At 47.5% G+C, this 20,020-nt stretch overlaps 1 pseudogene; it reads right to left on the bottom strand.

The window, feature by feature from the left end:
• Nucleotides 1–19,677: 19,677 nt before the first annotated feature.
• Nucleotides 19,678–19,803, bottom strand: LOC132242486 (U2 spliceosomal RNA; annotated as a pseudogene).
• Between the last annotated feature and the right edge of the window lie 217 nt (nt 19,804–20,020).

Raw genomic sequence — 20,020 nt, forward strand, 5'->3', positions numbered from 1 at the left:
GAGACGTGGGAGGGAAGAAACAGTATGGAAAAGGCACGAAGGTGAAAGTAAGAATGGATTTAGCACCAGCTCTCTCTCTCGGGAATTCTGTTGCTAACCTACATTTTCTTTCATGAGTTTTTTGCTTCTCAAGATAAATAAGAGAACAATTCATCTAAAGTTTAAAATCTTAGTTACTTTGGAGTTTCTTTTTACTAGTGCTATGGTTAAATTCTGTTTAGCTATTACAAACAAATTACTACAAACCATTCACATAAAAATACTAAAGAAACAAACTAGATTAATGAAAAAACTCAAAATGGTAGCTTTTTTATTTTTTATTATTTTTTTTTTTAAGGAAAAGCCCCACACAACCTGGTTTTGGTTTTTGTCAAGAAGGAAGACTTTTTAGTCCAAAGGCGTGCTTCCACCATACCCTAAACATGCTCACTTCTGCCAACCCGAGATCCGTTCACTCACTCACCAATGTTTACTGAACACCTACCGTTGTTTAAAAAGTATGCTTTTATTGATTCTTAGAGGGACGGAAAGGGAGAGCACCCACAGCGAGAAGCCGCAGGGTGGAGCCCAGAGACCCACCGCAGGCCCCCAGGCTGTCCCCCGCCCCCCCCCAGGAGAACAGCTAGTCCCCTTTCACCACATAGGTTAGTTTTGCCATTTGTTGAACACAATATAAATGACATCATATCATGAATATTCATAGGGTTTTAAAAACATGTAAGTACATTGACAACATTAACAGAGTGGGTCATTGCACCGAAAGTCCAGGTTTTCTGTTTCTTTAAAGATGAGTCCTGGGGGGCGGCTCAGGTGGTTAGAGCACTCACTGTCCCCATATGCCAAGGCGGTGGGCTCCTGCCTGGTCGGGGCACATGCAAGGATCAACCAATGATGCCTAGGTGGGTGCAACAGCAAACCTCTCTCCCTCTCCCTTCTCTAAGGAGAATGGACAGGCTCCTTGTGGTGATGAAATGTTCGTGTTTTGACTGAGAAAATGACAAGATCCTGGTTGTGATGTTGCACCAGAGTTTTGTAAGATATCACCACTGGGGGAAGCTGAGTAAAGGCTCCAGGAGATCTCTCTGTATTATTTCTTTAGCTGCATGTAAATCTACAAGTATCTCCAAGTAAAATGTTTAATTAAATGTAAAAAATAATATATTAAGAATTTAAAAAAAGATGTGACAATATGAGGCCTGCCATTTATTTATTTATTTATGTATGTATGTATGTATGTATGTATGTATGGATGGATGGATGTTAATCCTCACCCTAGGATATTTTTCCATTGCTTTTTAGAGAGACTGGAAGAAAGGGGGAGAGACACACAGAGAGAGAGACATCGATGTGAGAGAAACACATTGATTGGTTGCCTCCCCCACCTGCGCCAACCAGGGCTGGGTATGGAGCCTGCAACCAAGGTACATTCCCTTGATCAGAATCAAACCCAGGACCCTTCAGTCTATGGGCCCGTGCTCTATCCACTGAGCCAAACTGCCTAGGGCTGCCTTTCTTTAAAAATACTTTTAAAAGCTGAGTTTTGAGAGAGAGAGAAAGGGAGATAAAGATAGAGATAGAGAGAGGGAGAGAGAAACATTTATGTGAGAGCGAAACATCAATTGGCTGCCTCCTGCACGCCCCCTACCTGCACGTGCCCTGACCAGGAATCGAACCAGCAACATTTCAGTGCACGGGATGATGCCCAACCATCTGAGCCACACCGGCCAGGGCCAGATCGGCCTTTCTTGCGCCAACACTTAGCTAGAGCTGGGGAGCAGGTGCACTGAGGATGGGGGCATGTTGTCTCTTGTTTGTCACGGCCCCTCTCACTTCACAGTTGACCAGCTTCACAATCTGTTACCTGTCTACCTCCGGGTCTGGGTCAATGCTAGAGAGAGGATAGACCTACAAACTCTTCCCACATCTTTCAGGCATGTAGTATTTCAAGACTGAGTTTCCTCAATCCAGTTGATGGAGATTCTTTCAGAGTTTGGCATTAGTTTTGTTTTATTTATTTTTAATTTTAAAAAATATATTTTTATTGCTTTGAGAGAGAGGAAGGGAGAGGGAGAGAGAGAGAGAGACATCAATGATGAGAGAGACTTCCTGTATGTCCCACAGTGGGGATCGAGCCTGCAACCCGGGCATATGCCCTGACCTGGAATCGGACCATGAGCTCCTGGTTCCTAGGTCGATGCTCAACCACTGGGCCACACCAGCGGGGCTAGTTTTGTTTTGTTTGACATAGTTTTCATTTTACATCTTTGTAGGAATCCTGGGAGGAGTGCCTGGAGACCTGCTAGCTGGATGCCATTTAAAATCAGAATTACCATCATGTAATCATTTTCAGTCACATCCTTCTATTTTTTTATATTTTTAGATTCTGAACTGGCTCTTCTTTCATTTGTCCCCCACCCTCTCAATTGGCAACCGGAGGGCAAGCCCTTTTCTACTGACCTCCATGACCTTGAACAAGTCACGCTCTCTCTCCGGGATTCAACATGCCCATGTGTGCTAGGGTGAGTGATTGAGGCATGGAAGGGTTACCGATTGTATTAAGGTCCGGGATAGTGACAGAGAAAAATTGCTAGATTGTCTCAGAAAACAATGTATTATGATTCAACCCAGCCAGGTGTGACTCCGTTTACCTCCCCTTTGTTCTTGTGAACTTTTTTGTGAACTTCTAAGGAACAGCTAATGAAATGCTTTGTAGTTTTTTTTTTAAACACTGTGTAGTCTTTGCAATAAAAGATTTTGCTGTATCCTCGGTCAGCACTGCAGGCTGCGAAGCTCTTACTGAAGGGACACACTGTAGTCAGCTGGCCAGCTTAATAAAGGCTCCTAAATTTAAATTCTGAGTCGGTGGTCTATCTCGCTGATTGAACCCATAACACATGTGTACAGTATAGATTGGGCCTGTCAGTGTTTCCTAAACCAGTTTCCTTAGCAAAGGCCAGCACACGAAGGAGATGTGGTTCCAGTGCATGTGACTAGCAAGAGACTCACACCATATGCCTCCTGCCGTGCAATGCGCAACACCCATGGTGTTTGCTGCCCACACGACGAGTCTTCTGCTCATGGCCTTGGATATCATGGCAACGTCAAATGACGTGTAATAGCTTTAGACACTCTCAGGTTTTGTATTTATCTCCTTGAGGACCAGTGACCATTTCAGGTGATCTGCAGTCCACGCACTGAGAAGCACTGTCTCTAATTTGTTCAGTGAACAGAAAGTTCTAGAAAGATTAATAGGTGCTGTGTAAATGACAACCACCACCCCAAACGTGTCCCATGTTAACATACTGTAAAAACAAAACAAAACAAAACAAAATTAAGAATCTGTTTAATTTTATTGAGCCTAGCGTTTCCCTCTGAGTATAGGTCTTTCTTCCATTCAAAGCCTACTCAGCCGAGGAGTGGCATTTGTCTGAGTGCCCCTCAGGGCGTGCGAGGGCCCAGGCCTCCAAGTTCCTGAGCTCTGGGCCCTGCGCCCTCTTCCTGCCCCGGGAGCAGGCAGCTCCTTCTGTGGGGGTGCCGGTTCCACGCTTCTCCCACGTGTGCTGTGACCTCACACCTACTGCCTGTGCGGCCCTCTCCCTCCCGGGAATCGCTGCAGGACAAGCAGAGAGTAGAAGGCGGAGCTTCAGTCTATCAAGGAGCCTGGACAGGCAGCTGGGGGGCTGAGGCGGGAGAACACAGGGCTGATGCGGATTTCCATCAGGTCTGGCCCAGGGCGTGGGTGAGCCGCCCGCCCCGGCCGTCGCCCTGCAAGCAGGCTCACTGCTCGCTCAGTCCTCCACGGAGCTCCGGTCCGTTTCCAGAGGTAAGTGCACGTCTCAGCGATGTTTATGGAGCAAAATACTTGCAGGTGTTGGAAAAGGCGAAGCTTTCCCCACCCAGCCTGGCACCGTGTGGTCTAGTGCGTGTGGAGACTCGTCTTTTCACTAACCAACGGGTTATCCGCCATCCCTCCTGCCCTCCTAGTCCAGTGAGTGCTTGTTGCAACCACTTCTATTTATACCGAAACCCTTCCGTGTGTGTAACACTCCTCACTGCTGTCTATTACTTTTAGAAAAATGCAAAGCCTCCTTAGCATCACTGACAAGTCCTGTTCCTTTCTCCTTCCCTCTCATTTAAATTTCCATTACTTTAGAGCAGTGGTTCTCAACCTTCCTAATGCTGCGACCCTTTAATATAGTTCCTCATGTTGTGGTGACCCCCAACCATAACATTATTTTCCTTGCTACTTCATAACTGTAATTTTGCTAGTTATGAATTGTCATGTAAATATCTGATATGCAGGATGTATTTTCATTGTTACAAATTGAACATAATTAAAGCATAGTGATTAATCACAAAAACAATATGTAATTATATATGTGTTTTCCGATGGTCTTAGGCGACCCCCGTGAAAGAGTCGTTCGACCCCTAAAGGGGTCGCGACCTACAGGTTGAGAACCACTGCTCTAGAGTATAAAGTTTCTCTTATATTATTAGAATTTAACTGAAAAGTCATGTAATACAATGGATACAAAAGACTCTAAACTTCAGATGAAACTTGACCACCAACTTACACCAGACATAAGAATAAACTCAAAATGGATAAAAAACTTAAATACATGTAAGGCATGAAACCATAAAACTCTTAGAAGAAAACATAGGCAGTAAAATCTCAGACATCTCTCATAGTAGAATTTTTTTCTGATACATCTCTTAGGGCAAAGGAAACTAAGGAGAAAATAAACAAACGGGACCACATCAAAATAAAAAGCTTCTGCACAGCAAAAGAAACCACCATTAAAATGAAAAGGGAGCCCACTGTATGGGAGAACATATTTGCCAATAGTACATCTGATAAAGGGTTAATCTCCAAAATATATAAAGCACTCATACAACTCAACAAAAGGAAGACAAACAATCAATTAAAAAATGGGCAGGAGACCTGAGTAGACATTTCTCCAAAGTGGACATACAGAAGGCCAAGAGACATGAAAAAATGCTCAAAGTCACTGATCATCAAAGAGGTGCAAATTAAAACCACAATGAGGTATCACCTCACACCTGTCAGAATGGCTACCATCAACAAACAACAAATGCTGGTGAGGATGTGGAGAAAAGGGAACCCTAGTACACTGCTGGTGGGAATGCAGACTGGTGCAGCCACCGAGGAGAACAGTATGGAGTTCCCTCAAAAAACTAAAAATGGAACTCCCATTTGACCCAGTGATCCCACTTCTAGGAATATATCCCCAGAAACCAGAAACACCAATCAGAAAGGATATATGCACTCCTATGTTCATAGCAACACAATTTACAATAGCTAAGATTTGAAAACAGCCTAAGTGCCCATCAGCAGATGAATGGATTAGAAAACTGTGGTACATCTACACAATGGAATACTACGCCACTGTAAAAATGAAGGAACCGTTTACCATTTGCAACAGCATGGATGGAACTGGAGAGCATTATGCTAAGCAAAATAAGGCAGTTGGAGAAAGATAAATATCACATGATCTCACTCATATGTGGGATATAATGATCAACATAAACTGATGAACAAAAATAGATCCAGAGACAAATGGCAGGGGAGGTGGGGGGAGGGGGTTAGAGAGCAACCAAAGGACTTGTAAGCCTGCAAATTAGCATAGCCAATGGACATAGACACTGGGACAGTGGGGTCTTGCCCTCGGGGGTGGGAATGGCTGAGGGGGTCAATTGGGGAAAGAGGAGACACATGTATAACTTTAAACAATAATAAAAAAAAGAAAGCTAAAGTAAAAAAAAATATGACCCGTAGCATGGAGGCTAGAGGCCCAGCACACCAAATCATGTGAGACCCAGACCCGGCGCCCATGGGACCCAGTGTCAAGTCCCACCAGTGCTGCGGGACCCATCAATGCATCTCTTGGTGACCAGTCTTTGGTCGATACGGCGTTACGACCACTGGGTTTTTATTATATAGATATGCATAGCCCATGGACACGGGCAATAGTGTCATGAAGACCTGGGAGTGGGGAATAAAATGGGGGGGGGGGATAAACAGGAGACATCTGTAATATTATCAACAACAAAAACAACAACAACAACAAAAAAGAATCTCACCTTCAGTAGCTCCTTTCCTGCTGTTCTACCTCTTACAAGCTAAGCTTGTTTTGTAGAGAACGGATCAGAGATGTTAGAATTAAAGCCCAGCTATACCGTTTCCTAGCTGTGTGACCGTGGGCAAGTTAGTAAATCTCCCAGCCTCATTTTTCTCATCTGTAAAACGAGAATATTAATAAGGTACTTTCTAAGGTTGTTGTGAGATATAAAGATATTAAAGGTAAGGTATATAAACCATGGTAGTTATGTCATCACCACAGTCCACTGTCCTACTTGGAGTTCCTACAGCATCGTGCCGTTTCATCCCTAACCCAGGCGTTGGCCCGGAGTGCCCTTCCCTTTGGCCAGCTGGTCTTCGTTTTTCAGGAATCATTGCCTGTTTCACCTTCCCAGAGAAGCCCTCCCTGTGCTCCAGCAGAGTTTGTCCTGACTCTTGCGCTACCACGTGTACTAGCAGGTGCTTCATTACTGCCTATCAACCTGTATCGTGGCTGCCTTATTTTTTAGCCTGATCACTCTGTAAGGGCTAAGATATTATCTTTTTAAAAAATATATTTTTATTGGTTTCAGAGAGAAAGGGAGAGGGATAGACAGATAAAAACATCAATGATGAGAGAGAATCATTGATCGGCTGCCTCCTGCACACCCACTACTGGGGACTGAGCCTGCAACCCAGGCATGTGCACTTGGCCAGAACTGAACCTGGGACCCTTCAGTCTGCAGGCCAATGCTTTATCCACTGAGCCAAACCAGCTGCAGTGGTCGGCAAACTGCGACTCAGCAAACCCCGGCTTGCGAGCCACATGCGGCTCTTTGGCCCCTTGAGCATGGCTCTTCCACAAAATACCAACTTCTGCGCATGGGCCACGAAGTTTCAATCGTACTGTACGTGTGCGCCGCACATGGTATTTTGTGGAAGAGCCATGCTCAAGGGGCCAAAGAGCCGCATGTGGCTCACGAGCTGCGGTGTTCCAACCACGGAGCTAGGGCGAAGATCTTATCTTTTTTTTTTTTTTTTTACCCTTGACTTTCTGAGGACAATGGCTGACACTTAGTTGCTCAAAACTATTTTTTAAAAAACAAATGAGTAATAAGACACAGAAGGAACAAAATTTCACAGAAGGAACAAGATTTTTGGCACAGTCTAAACTTTACTTAAGACACAATTTACAAGTATTTCCTCATCAAATCCTTTATTTTAGGAGCAATGTTGAAAAGAGGATGCCTACTGTTAATTTCATTTCCTTTTGGAGGCGGCAGTGGCTGGGAGAGAAGGAAGGTGCCAGTGCAATAGAGGGCTGACTCTGGAGAAAAGTCTGATGAGGAAGAGAGGCTGGCGCTGTTGAAAGAGTTGGTGTTGGCTCTGCAGTTGGGAGTGAGGCAGGCCTGGCTTTGAAGCTTGACCATGTCCCTCGTGTGAGGTTTGGTCGATAGCCCTCCCCCAGGAACTGAGCGTCAGGCCATTTCACATGGACCTTCCCTTTTGCTGAGACCACACTTCACTTGCTGAGACCACATTCCATTATCTCCCCTCGGGACGTGCGCAGAGAATTCTCTGCCCAGAAAAGCCCATGAAAACTCCTTTAAAACCTGCAGACTCCCATCACTGGGGGCTGCAGCCATCCAGGCTCAGCCACCCGGTGTGCGGATGAGCGAACAAATTCCTTCCTAACGCCCAGGTAGCTAACCGGGAGAATGCCGCTTGAGCGCCGAGTCCCAGCCAATGGCTAATTTTTGTTCCCATTCCTGTTGCCAACCCTGTCAGACCTCCTTTTTTCCCCCTTCTTTTTCTTTTTTCAGTTTTCTGCTCCTCCATCTCCTTGTCTCACGCTAGTTCTCATCTAACTGAAGTAGATGAGAATTCCCTCGGGAGGGGAAATAACCACTTTATTAACACACACACACACACACACACACACACACACACACACACACACACACTCCATCCATGTTTGGTCCCTTTTACCTTGACAGATGGCCACCCCTGTGCCCATCCGGGGTCACACAGGGTGCGGAAGGGGAACTATTAATCATTACAGCAGGACAACAAGTATGAACCAGCACTGATGTGAGCAGCCAGCACATTTTTAACCTCTTGTCCACAAAGAAAGAGGACTGTTCCTCCTGTTACTGGCTCATTTCTATAAGCATCTTCACACGGCACAAGGTTCCCTTCTTGAAACCAACAAATGAACCCAAAACTAAAAAACTTCCTTTCTACCTCCTTTTCTGCTCTGCCCTGCAGTTGCCCTCGTGAGCTCTGCTGTTTGGAGAGGACTTCCTCCCTGCACCCCGCCCCCTGCATCTGTGAGACACGGCCTCTGCCTTTGTGACTTTTCTGGTGAAACTGCTCTCACCAAATCACCGAGTGAGAGATCTGGTGGATACCTCCAGTCCTTGGTTTACTTGACTCTCTACAGCATTTCGCTATTTTTTAGGGTGGCTCTTGTTAAAAAATATAAAAAATAAATCTTTATTGTTGAAATTATTACATATGTCTCCCTTTCCCCCGCATTGACCCCCTTCACCCTGCTCCCACCCACAACCCTGGCCCTCACCACTCCACTGTCTGCGTCCATGGGTCATGCATATGTGCATACAAGGTCCTTGGTTGATTACCTCCCATCCAAGGACCTTCCCTCCGAGATTCCGCACTCTGTTCCCTGCTTCCATGTCTCTGGGTCCACTCCGATCATCAGTTTATTTTGTTCCTTAGATTCCACATGTGAGTGAGATCATGTGACACTTGTCTTTCTCTGACTGGCTTATGTCACTCAGCATGATACTCTCCAGGCCCTTCCATGCTGTCTCAAAGGGTAAGAGATCCTTCTTTTATACAGCTGCACAAGATTCCATGAGGTAAATGTACCCCAGCTTTTTATCCACTCGTCTACTGATGGGCCCTTGAGCTGTTTCCAGATCTTAGCTATTGTAAATAGTGCTGCTGTGAACATAGGTGTGCATACATTCTTTCTGGTGTTTCGGGTTTCTTAAGATATATTCCTAGAAGTCGGATCACTGGGTCAAATGGCAGTTCCAGATTTAATGTTTTGAGAAAACTCCATACTGTTTTCCATAGTAGCTGCACCAGTCTGCAGTCCCATCAGCAGTGCAGGAGGGTTCCTTTTTCTCCACATCCTCGCCAGCACTTGTCAGTTGTTGATTTGTTGATGATAGCCATTCTGACAGGTGTGAGGTGATACCTCATTGTGGTTTTAATTTGCATCTCTCTGATGATCAGTGACTTTGAGCATTTTTTCATGTCTCTTGGCCCTCTGTATGTCTTCTTTGGAGAAGTGTCTATTTAGGTCCTTTGCACATTTTTTAAATTGGATTGTTTATCTTCTTTTTGTTAAGTTATATGAGTTCCTTACGTATTTTGGGTATTAACCCTTTACCAGATGTATCATTGGATGGCTCTTTTTTGAAACCTCCTCTTCCCTTAGCTTCTGTTACACCATTCTCTCCCATTTCCCCCCTCTCTTTCCTCTGGATACACTTATTCATCTCTCCAGGGATCTCCTTCTCTTCTCGTCCCTTAGGTGCTGCTCAGCCTGTGGACTCTGTCCTTGGACCTTGTCCTTTCTCACTCTGCAGTGGCCCAGGAACACTAAAGCCCTCACACATGCCCCTCTAGGAAATTCCTACCCCTACTCCCCAAAGAGCAAATATTGTTATGTTTTTTTTTCCACCAAAGATTAGTTTTGCCTGCATAAGAACTTCGTCAAAATGTAATCAAAGAGTACATAGTACTTTATGTCTGGCTAATTTTGTTCAACCTATTTTTGAGATTCATGTATGTGGTCGAGGGTATCAAGTTGGCTCCTTCTTATTGCTGAGCAGTCTCCCACAGCATGAGTGCTCCACAGAGCATTTACCCGTGTTTCTTTCGATGGACCCCTGAGCTGTTTCCAGTTTGGGGATGTTATAATAAAGCTCCTACAAAACTTCTCATACAAGTCTTTTTGTGCATATATTCCTTCACTTCTCTTGGATAAATGCCTAGGAGTGGAATTGTTAAGGTGGTTAGCTTTATATTTATATATAAACTGCCAGACCTTTCCTGAAGTGGTCATGGGAACAGTTTTCAATATCCCAAGTATAACTACAAACAGCTAGATTTACTGAGCATTTTCTATGGGCATTGAGCATAGAGCTTTATTTATTTATTTATTTATTTATTTATTTATTTATTTATGCTCTCTTTTAAAAAAATCTTTGAGGGTATTATAGATGTCCCCCCTTTTCCCTCCCATTATCCCTCTCCACCCGGTTCATGTCCCACCCAAGGCCTTCACCATCCTTTATGTGTCCATAGGTAATGCATATCCTGTCTAATAAAGAGGTAATATGCTAATTGACCCTCATGCCATAACAGAAATGGCGGCGCCCACAGCCAATAAGGAGGGCATATGCTAATTACTGCCCCACCCTCAAAGATGGTGGCACCCACAGCCAATAAGGAGGGAATATTCTAATTGACTTCCCCACCCTCAAAGATGGTGGCATCCACAGCCAATAAGGAGGGGATATGCTAATTGACTGCCCCACTCTCAAAGATGGCTGCGCCCACAGCCAATAAGGAGGGAATATGCTAATTGACTGCCACGTCCTCAAAGATGGCGCTGCCCACAGCCACAAGATGGTGGCACTCAGTCCCCTCAGCCCCGCCAGGGTGACTGCCTCTGGAGTCCCCCAGTCCCCTCAGCTCCCAGCTGCCCAGGGCCAGCTCGAGGCACAGGCAAGCCTCAGATGGTGGCTGCCCAGCCTCCCAGGGCCGCCCGAAGCTCAGGTAACCAGGGCTGGCTGAGGCTTGTGCTGCCGGCAGTGGCAGCAGCAGAGGTGTGATGGGGGCATCGCCTTCCCCTGATCACCTGGTCGCCTCCTGCCCCTGAGGGCTCCAGGACTGTGAGAGGGGGCAGGCCAGTCTGAGGGACACCCCCCTCCAGTGCATGGATTTTCATGCACTGGGCCTCTAGTCTATATATATAAAAGCCTAAGCAATTGGCTGACCGTTTGACCATCTGACCAGTAGCTATGATATGCACTGACCACCAAGGGGCAGATGCTCAATGCAGGAGCAGAAACCACAGGCATGGAAACATTGAACAGACTGATGAATCTCAGAGGGAAGGGCGGAGCGGGGAGGGTGGGAAGAGATTAACCAAAGATCTTATATGCATATTAGAGGCCCAGTGCACGGATTTGTGCACTGGTGGGATCCCTTGGCCTGGCCTGTGTCCTCTCACAATCTGGGACCCCTAGGGGGCGGTAGCAGTGCTGAAGTGGCAGGTGGCTGGGGAGACGCCCCAGCTGAGGTTGGGTGCAGCTCTGCTGCTGCTCATCTTGCCCCATGGCACCTGCCACCACTGTTGTAAGCTGCCGCCGCCGCCGCCACCATGAGCCCGGCTTCTGGCTAAGCAGTGCTCCTGCTGTGGGAGCGCACTGACCACCAGGGGGCAGCTCCTGCATTGAGCGTCTGCCCCCTGGTGGTCAGTGTGCATCCTAGTGACCGGTCGGGTGGTTGTTCTAGTCATTCAGTTGTAATGGTCGCTTAAGCATATATATGTATATATTGCTGGTTTGGTGGCGATGAACTTCTTTAGCTTTTTCTTGTCTAGGAAGCTCTTTAGCTGACCTTCAATTCTTTTTTTTTATATATTTTTATTGATTTTTTAAAAAAATATATTTTATTAATTTTTTACAGAGAGAAAGGGAGAGAGATAGAGAGTTAGAAACATCGATGAGAGAGAAACATCGATCAGCTGCCTCTTGCACATCTCCTACTGGGGATGTGCCCACAACCCAGGTACATGCCCTCGACCGGAATCGAACCTGGGACCCTTCAGTCCGCAGGCCGACGCTCTATCCACTGAGCCAAACCGGTTTCAGCTTTTTTGATTTTCTTACAGAGAGAAAGGGAGAGGGATAGAGAGTTAGAAACATCGATGAGAGAGAAACATCGGTCAGCTGCCTCCTGCACACCCCCCACTGAGGATGTGCCCACAACCAAGGTACATGCCCTTGACCAGAATCAAACCTGGGACCCTTCAGTCCACAGGCCGACGCTCTATCCACTGAGCCAAACCGGTCAGGGCTGACCTTCAATTCTAAATGATTACTTTGCTGGGTAGAGTAATTCTGGTTGTAGGTCCTTGCTATTTATCACTTTGAATATTTCTTGCCACTCCCTTCTGACCTGCAAAGTTTCTGTTGATAAATCAGCTGACTGTCATATGGGTGCTTTCTTGAAGGTAACTAATTGCTTTGCTCTTGATGGTTTTAAGATTCTTTCTTTGTCTTTAACCCTTGGTATTTTAATGATGTGTCTTGGTGTGGGCCTCTTTGGGTTCCTCTTGTTTGGGACTCTCTGTGTTTCCTGGACTTGTAAACCTATTTCTTTCACCAGGTAGGGGACGTTTTCTGTTATTATTTCTCCAAATGGGTTTTCAATATCTTGCTCGCGCTCTTTTTCTTCTGGCACCCCTTAATGTGAATGTTGGTATGCTTGAAGTTGTCCCAGAGGCTCCTTACACTGTCTTTTTTTAAAAAAATATATATATTATTGATTGTTTAGAGAGGAAGGTAGAGGGATAGAGAGTTAGAAACATCGATGAGAGAGATAAACATCAATCAGCTGCCTCCTGCACACCTCCTACTGGGGATGTGCCCGCAACCAAGGTACATGCCCTTGACTGGAATCGAACCTGGGACCTTTAAGTCTGCAGGCTGACGCTCTATCCACTGAGCCAAACAAGTCAGGGCATGTCTTCATATTTTTGGATTCTTTTTTCTTTTTGCTCTTCTAATTGGGTGGTTTTTGCTTCCTCATATTCCAAATCATTGATTTGATTCTCAGAATCCTCTACTCTACTCTTGAATTGTTGTAAATTATTATTTATTTCAGTTAGTGTATGCTTAATTTCTGACTGGTCCTTTTTCAAGTCTGACATTCTCACTAAGATCCTTTAAAGTCTCACTAAGTCCCTTGGAGCTCTTATTAAGGTCCTTGAGTAACCTTATAACCATGGTTTTGAACTCTGTATCCAGTAGCTTGCTTGCTTCCATTTCTTTCATTTGTGACATCTTTCTTTGTCTCTGCATTTTGTCTGCTTCCCTGTGTTTGTTTCTATGTATTAGATAGAGCTGTTATGTCTCCTGGAATTGGTAAAGTGGCCTTATCTAGTAGGTGTCCTGTAGGACCCAGGGGCTCAGTCACCTGTTCTGGGCACTCTAGTGCACTCCTGTGTGAGCTGTAAGCAGTCTTGTTGTAGTTGAGCCTTGATTACTGTTGGTGTCACTGGGAATTGACCTCTGGGCCAATTGGCTTTGAGGACTAGCTGTGACTACAGTGGAAGAGCAGCTATGCAGGAAGAGCAGCTATGGATTAGGACTTGGTTCAATGGGGCTTTGGTGCTCACTGAGTCTTCCCCTTGAGTTTGTGGATGTATAGAGTTGTAATCTGGTGTGTGGTCTGAAACTGTCCACCAGGCACACTGGCTCTGGGGCCTCTGGGGCCTCTGGGAGGTGCATAGTCAGCCACTGCCTGGGGCCACCTGGCAGGAGCTACAGAGAGGTCTGCAGATGGCTGCTACTTGTATTGGATTTGTGAAGGCAGACTGGTGTTAGGGCCCAGTCTTGGTCTTTTTATTGATAGGTTTGGGGCACACTGACATCACCTGCAGCTTGTTTGAGAGATTTTAGCAAACTCTGAAGCCTGAATGAGGCCATTCATAAGGAGAAGCCACTGCAAACAGCTTGGGTGGGGTTGAAAATTGGATGGGATGGGGTCTCAGGGCAAGCAAACAGTGTGAGCCCTGCTGATGGAAAGTCAAATATGGCTGCCAGTTAATGGGGGAGGTCCCAGGACAGGAACAATGACCCCTGTGAGCACCCCTGTCTGGGAAAAAGCTGCCCCCGAGTTCCTGCCATGATTCTAGACAATCCAGTTTCTCCCTGTATGTCCCTGGGCCCCCCAAAGCCGCCCGGCAGTGGAGCCCAGAAGAATCGGGTCTGAGTAAGTTTGTGTGCCAGCTCTTTAATAGGAACTCCTGGGTCTCCAGCAGCTTTCGTGTCCCTCAGCCACAAGCCCCGCTGGTTTCACAGCCTGCAGTTATAGGGGCTTCTCTTCCAAGCTCTGGAACCCTGGGCTGGGGGTCTGGTGTGGGGCTGGGACCCCTTGCTCCTCATGGGAGGCCTCTGCAGCCGAGATATTTCTCCCGATTAAAAAGACACCACACGTGGGTGTCAGTCTAGCCCGTTCGGTGCCTCTGCCTCTCCTACCAGTCTCAGTGTGCTTTCTTCTTTACTTCTCTAGTCATAGGACTTCCATTCAGCCAGCTTTCAGGCAGTTCTGAATGATGGTTTTTTGCATTTTAGTTTGTAATTTTGATGTGGTTGTGGGAGGCAGCGAGTACCTACCTTTATCTACGCTGCCATCTTGGTTCTTCCTAGAGCTTTATGTAAGCACAGTTTTTCACAGTGATTCTTATATGACGCCTACTGGACAGATGTTATTGTTCTCATTTCACATGTGAGATAATTAAGGCACAGAGAATCACCCAACTGCCCAAGGTCAGTGGTCAAGCTTGGATTTGGATCTAAGCAGGTCAGACTACAGCTTCTGTGCCTCATGCCTCTTGGTATTTAGTAGCAAAAAAAAAAAAAAAAAAAAAAGTGGCTAAATCAATGATTCCCTCTCATCATTGATGTTTCTATCATTCTCTCTTTCTCCCTTCCTCTCTGAAATCAATAAAAATATATTTTTAAAAATTGCTACTTCTTTTCTCAGGAAATGAATTACTTTCCTAAGAGTAAAAAGTGGTCATGGTAACCAAGAGATGCTGTGTTCATCAATAAACACAGTATAAATGTAAACTCTCACCCATTATGTAGGCATGGTCCATATGGTGAAGAGAAAGATAGGCGAATGCATCCATCAAGGCCCCTTTACTCTCCTGGGAGATTCAAAGTTGCCTTCAAAGACACGCCATCGCTCTAGCCCTTCAGAATAGAAGAAGCTATTAGTCAGAGAAGCTGGTTAATAGGAGCCTGGTCTCTCCTCTAATTAGGAAGGAGCCTCAGGCTCCCCTGGATGGTGTCTCTGCTGCAGGGAGGGGAGATGGGCTGGGCCCGCCCAGGTCTTCGAAGCTGTCAGAGCTCAGTCTCAGACCCACACCTCCTCTGGAGTATCCCTAGGAAACCTGAGACAAGGAGGAGGACCAAAGGAAACATATCTTTTCTTTGGGGGCCAAGAGCTGACTCTCATCTAGGACTGGCATCCTCACCTCCCTCTCTCATCATTAAAAGGCTCTCTAAACCAGAGGAATTTTTTTTTAAAGGAGGTGTAAATAGGAATTGTTGGTAAGGGAAAACCGGGAATCTCTGAGTCTTTTGAAAACTCGTGTTAAGTTTCTACTTTTAATGAGAACACTGTAGAGTATGTGGTGCTGCTGTCTCGAGACTTTCATTATTGCCCCTCACTATTGCCCCTCACTATTGCCCCTCAGGCGTAATGAGGACCCTCCACATCTGAGCCCTGCATCTGTCTTCCGCCTCCTGGCCTGGCCCTCCTCCAGGAGTGGGGGGTTGCTTGGAGTCCCCAGGCGACACCATATTCCCACCTATTTGCCCCAACAGGATTACCTTTGCTTCTCGTCTCTTTCCAGAATTCTTTTTTAAAAAAAGATATATTTTTATTGATTTCAGAGAGGAAGGGAGAGGGAGGGAGAGATAGAAACATCAATGATGAGAGAGAATCATTGATCGGCTGCCTCTTGCACGCCTCACACTGGGGATCGAGACCGAAACCCGGGCATGTGGCCCTGACTGGGAATTGAACCATGACCTTCTGGTTCATAGGTCAACACTCAACCACTGAACCACACCAGCCGGGCATCTTTCCAGAATTCTTATTGGTCCTTTAAGGGTTCAGTTCAAAAGTCACAAATGTGCTAATTATTTATTTACATACATTCTTCACTTCCTCTTTAGATTCTGATCACCCCCCACCAGGCAGAAATGTCTCATCCTACTTTACATGTCTAGCCCAGCATATAACTACAATTTAATAAAACTTTTACTAGTAAGAAAGACATGGACAGGAACCTTTGAGTAAACACACACTTTATTTGAACTACCCAAAGAGCTAAGTTTACCGTGCTTCACAGGATGCGAATTTCATCTTGTGGCGAGGAAACCACTTCTGCCTGGGCTGTTGAGACGACGATTTTCACAAATGATGATCCAGGCCCTTGGTCCTCCGTGTCTTCTGGGCCCCTGCGAGCCCCTCCTGGCCAAGGCCGAGCTCTGCCAGCGATGTGTCGGGATATGTGTGGGCTGTTGGGACAGAGGGAGGAGCTTCACTTTTTTCCCCCTTTTAGTCTAGAATTCCTCTTCCTTTTCTTTCATTTGCCTAGACACTAACTATAACCCAGGCCTTACCTGGATGCCTCCAGTTGTTGTTTTTAATAATTTTTACAAATATTTTGTTCATTTTAATAAAGCTGGCGCAGACAATGTCCATTGAAAGCCCATATCCCAAAAGCAGACATAAAATGAAAAGAGCAGTGTCCTGTTGTACACACATCTGCACGAACAGCTACTCTCTGCTGATGGAGTTGCGCTGCGCTGGGACCTTCTGGCAGAGCCTTCCTTCCTCTTCCAATGCCTTCTCTTCAGGCAAGCGGCGTTGGAGTTAGTCTTTATCTCACCCCGCCTGTCATCCGGACTCCGACCTGGTGCTCCTCTTCTTTTGGCCCAGACCTTCAGATTTTTATTACTTTTTAAATCCTCACCCAAAGATATTTTCCCATTGATTTTCAGAAAGAAGGAAAGACGGAGGGAAACATCAATGTGAGAGAAGTTCATCGATTGTTGCCTCCTGCACGTGTCCCGACCAAGGACCAGGTTGGGGAGGACCCTGCAACTGAGGTACATGCCCTTGAACAGAATCGAACCCAGGACCCTTTGGTCTGCAGGCCGATGCTCTATCCCAGCCGTAGTTTGCCCACGGCTGGGATAGACCTTCCAATTTTAAAAGAAGCTTCAAGTTGAGGAAAGATAATTTTCCCAGAGTTCAGGTCTCTGGGAGCTTCCCCTCCCCCGGGAAGGCCCAGTGCTGAAGCGAAGCAGTCACAGGCTGGAACCCGGGCTGTTAGACGTCATTATGACACTTGTGTCAATACACCTTATTTATCACAAGCCAGAAAGCACCAGTCCTCCCTGTGCACATGCACAACATTCCAAAGGAGAGGGCAGCCCCAGCCGGTTTGGCCCAGTGGATAGTGTTGGCCTGTGGACTGAAGGGTCCTGGGTTCTATTCCAGTCAAGGGCGTGTACCTCAGTTGCAGGCTCAATACCTGGTCCTGGTCAGGGCATGGGCAGGAGGCAGCCGATCAATGTGTCTCTCTCACATCGATGTTTCTCTCTGTGTCTTTTCACCTCTCTTGCACTCTCTCTAAAATTCAATGGAAAAATATCCTTGGGTGAGAATGAAAACCAAAACAAAAGGAGGGGCTGAGGTGTGACCTCCCAAGTCAGCACAATGAAAACAAACGCAAAGCAGAATGGGCGCTAGAATTCCAATGACCAGGTGTTTTAAAGGGATGGGGGTGAGTTTTCAATTCCATTTTGAACATCACATTACAAAATAACTATTTTTAACAATAAAAGGCAGGGAAATAAAATAAAATGAATACCTACACCGATGAATGACCCCCTGTTTGCCCCTGATGGACTTCAACCCCATCGTCCCCTCCACTGCCTGTCCTCCTGGGGCATGAGCACTAGCCGCTCTCTGAACTTCAGGGAGAACCTGAGTGCAGTCCCTGGACTCCCACCGGGGACGGTGTGGGGCCCTGAGTTTCCTGGGATATGTGGTCCTTTTCACTCTGAAGTGACCCGCACTGCTCTCCTGTCCACGGACTCTGAGTTGAATGTCTTCTCCTTCCTACTCACCCCCAAGTCCTCAGGTGATGGTCTTGCCTCCTGGTCAGACATGGTGGTGGTGGCTCCACTGGGGTCTCCCACAGTGGGGGTCTCCTACAGGGGGTCTCCCACAGCAGGGGTCTCCCCACAGCAGGGATCTCCGCACAACAGGGGTCTCCCACAGCAGGGGTCTCCCACAGCATGGGTCTCCCATAGCGGGGGGTCTCCTACAGGGGGTCTCCCACAGGGGTGTCTCCCACAGGGGGGTCTCCCATAGCAGGGGTCTCTCATAGCGGGGGTCTCCTACAGGGGGTCTCCCACAGGGGGGTCTCCCACAGGGGGGTCTCCCATAGCAGGGGTCCCCCACAGGGGGGGTCTCCTACAGGGGGTCTCCCACAGGGGGGTCTCCCACAACAGGGGTCTCCCATAGCAGGGGTCTCCCACAGGGGGGTCTCCCACAGGGGGGTCTCCCACAGCAGGGGTCTCCCACAGCAGGGGTCTCCCACAGCAGCGGCCTCCCCGCTGGTGGGCAGAACCCAGCCGATGCCTCCAGCTTCGATCAAAGTCTTGCTGACCGGCATCCTGGGACTCTTAGGGGCAAACCTCCTTTTTATGTCGTGTTTTCTCTACTTAGCCCCACCCTTGGCCTCCTCCGCCCCACCCAGGGAGGGAAACTGGGTGACCCAAGCCACTCCTGCTAACTGGAAGGAACTGGGCGTCGCTGGGCACGAGGCCAGACGCTTGAACTCCGCTGAGCCGAGGCCCTGGGCAGCTGCTGGCCCTCCTGGCAGGGCTGGCCGTGTCCCCAGGCGGCAGGCTACCTGGGGGGCGTTCTTCTCTCCTGACAACAGGCAGTTTGTTCAGTGCTTCTGGCCCTGGTTCCTCTCCTGCTGTTTCTGGTGCCTCCGGCCGCGCTGGTAACCCGACCTCGCAGCACACTGGGCGGCTGCCCATGCTCCCTCTCCGTCAGGCTGCCTTCCCGAGAGCTGCCCGCCAGCAGGGGATCCGTTCCCCTGACTCCTTTCTTTCGGGCCCTGGAGCTGAACTCTCGGGACCTCTCCACCAGAAAAGCTCTCTTTTGTCCGCTCGCTGTTTCAAAGGCCCCCGCACCCTGATTTTAGGTTGATCGCAGACCTGGGAGCTGACAAAGGAGCCACACACTCACTGTTTTCAGAAACGCTCCCCGCGTCCCGCTGGGTGCGGGCCCTGCCTCGGGCAGCCTGGTGTGAGGCTCAGCTCTCACACCGACTTCTGTTTTCTTACCTTTCTTCTTTCTCCATGACTGTATTTTCGCCCCCTGTTTTTCTTTCCTCTTTTGCTTTTCTTGTTCTTCACTTTTGTAATCTTCCTCTCTCAGTAGAGTCTTCTCTTTTCTTCCCCATGTTTTAGCGTTTCCAGTCCGACTGCCCCTGCCTCCAGCCCCTGGCCATGTCTCTGTCCCAGGATTTAACTGGCAGAATTTTCAGAATCACTAACGCATTTGCCAGGGCCGTTCGTCTGCGCTGGGGGAGAGGCTCCTGGGCCAGCCGAGCCCACGTCTTAACCGCAGGCAGAACCGTTCTCGACCTCGCCCCTGCACTGCTGCCAGGGCTGGTCACGGACCTCCATCTGGAGAGGGAGGCCTTGGTGCATCGGAATTCCTCTACCTGAGCTTCCTCCCACGGGGCGACCCTGAAAGGGGCCCGTGAACTGGGAGGCCCAAGTCAGTGACGTATTTTAAACTGATAAGAACAGATACTATACTTGATCTTAGCCAAAAGGCCGAGAAGCGATAGTGACGTATTTTGAAGGCTTTTCCTGCAGAGTCCCCTGTGTTGGTTGTTCACACGCCTGTTATTTTGTAAAAAGAGCACTAGGTTTAAGACTCCGAACAGTTCCAGGTTTGCTACCTATTGGCTGTGCAACTTTGGGCAAAACATTTACCTCCTCTGGGCTCTTCGAGTCCTTGCAGGTGGGGTGGGAACACCCTCCCAGGTGGGGTGGGAACACC

This window comes from Myotis daubentonii, chromosome 9, assembly GCF_963259705.1.
Source record: "Myotis daubentonii chromosome 9, mMyoDau2.1, whole genome shotgun sequence".
NCBI classification, from domain to species: Eukaryota; Metazoa; Chordata; class Mammalia; order Chiroptera; family Vespertilionidae; genus Myotis; species Myotis daubentonii.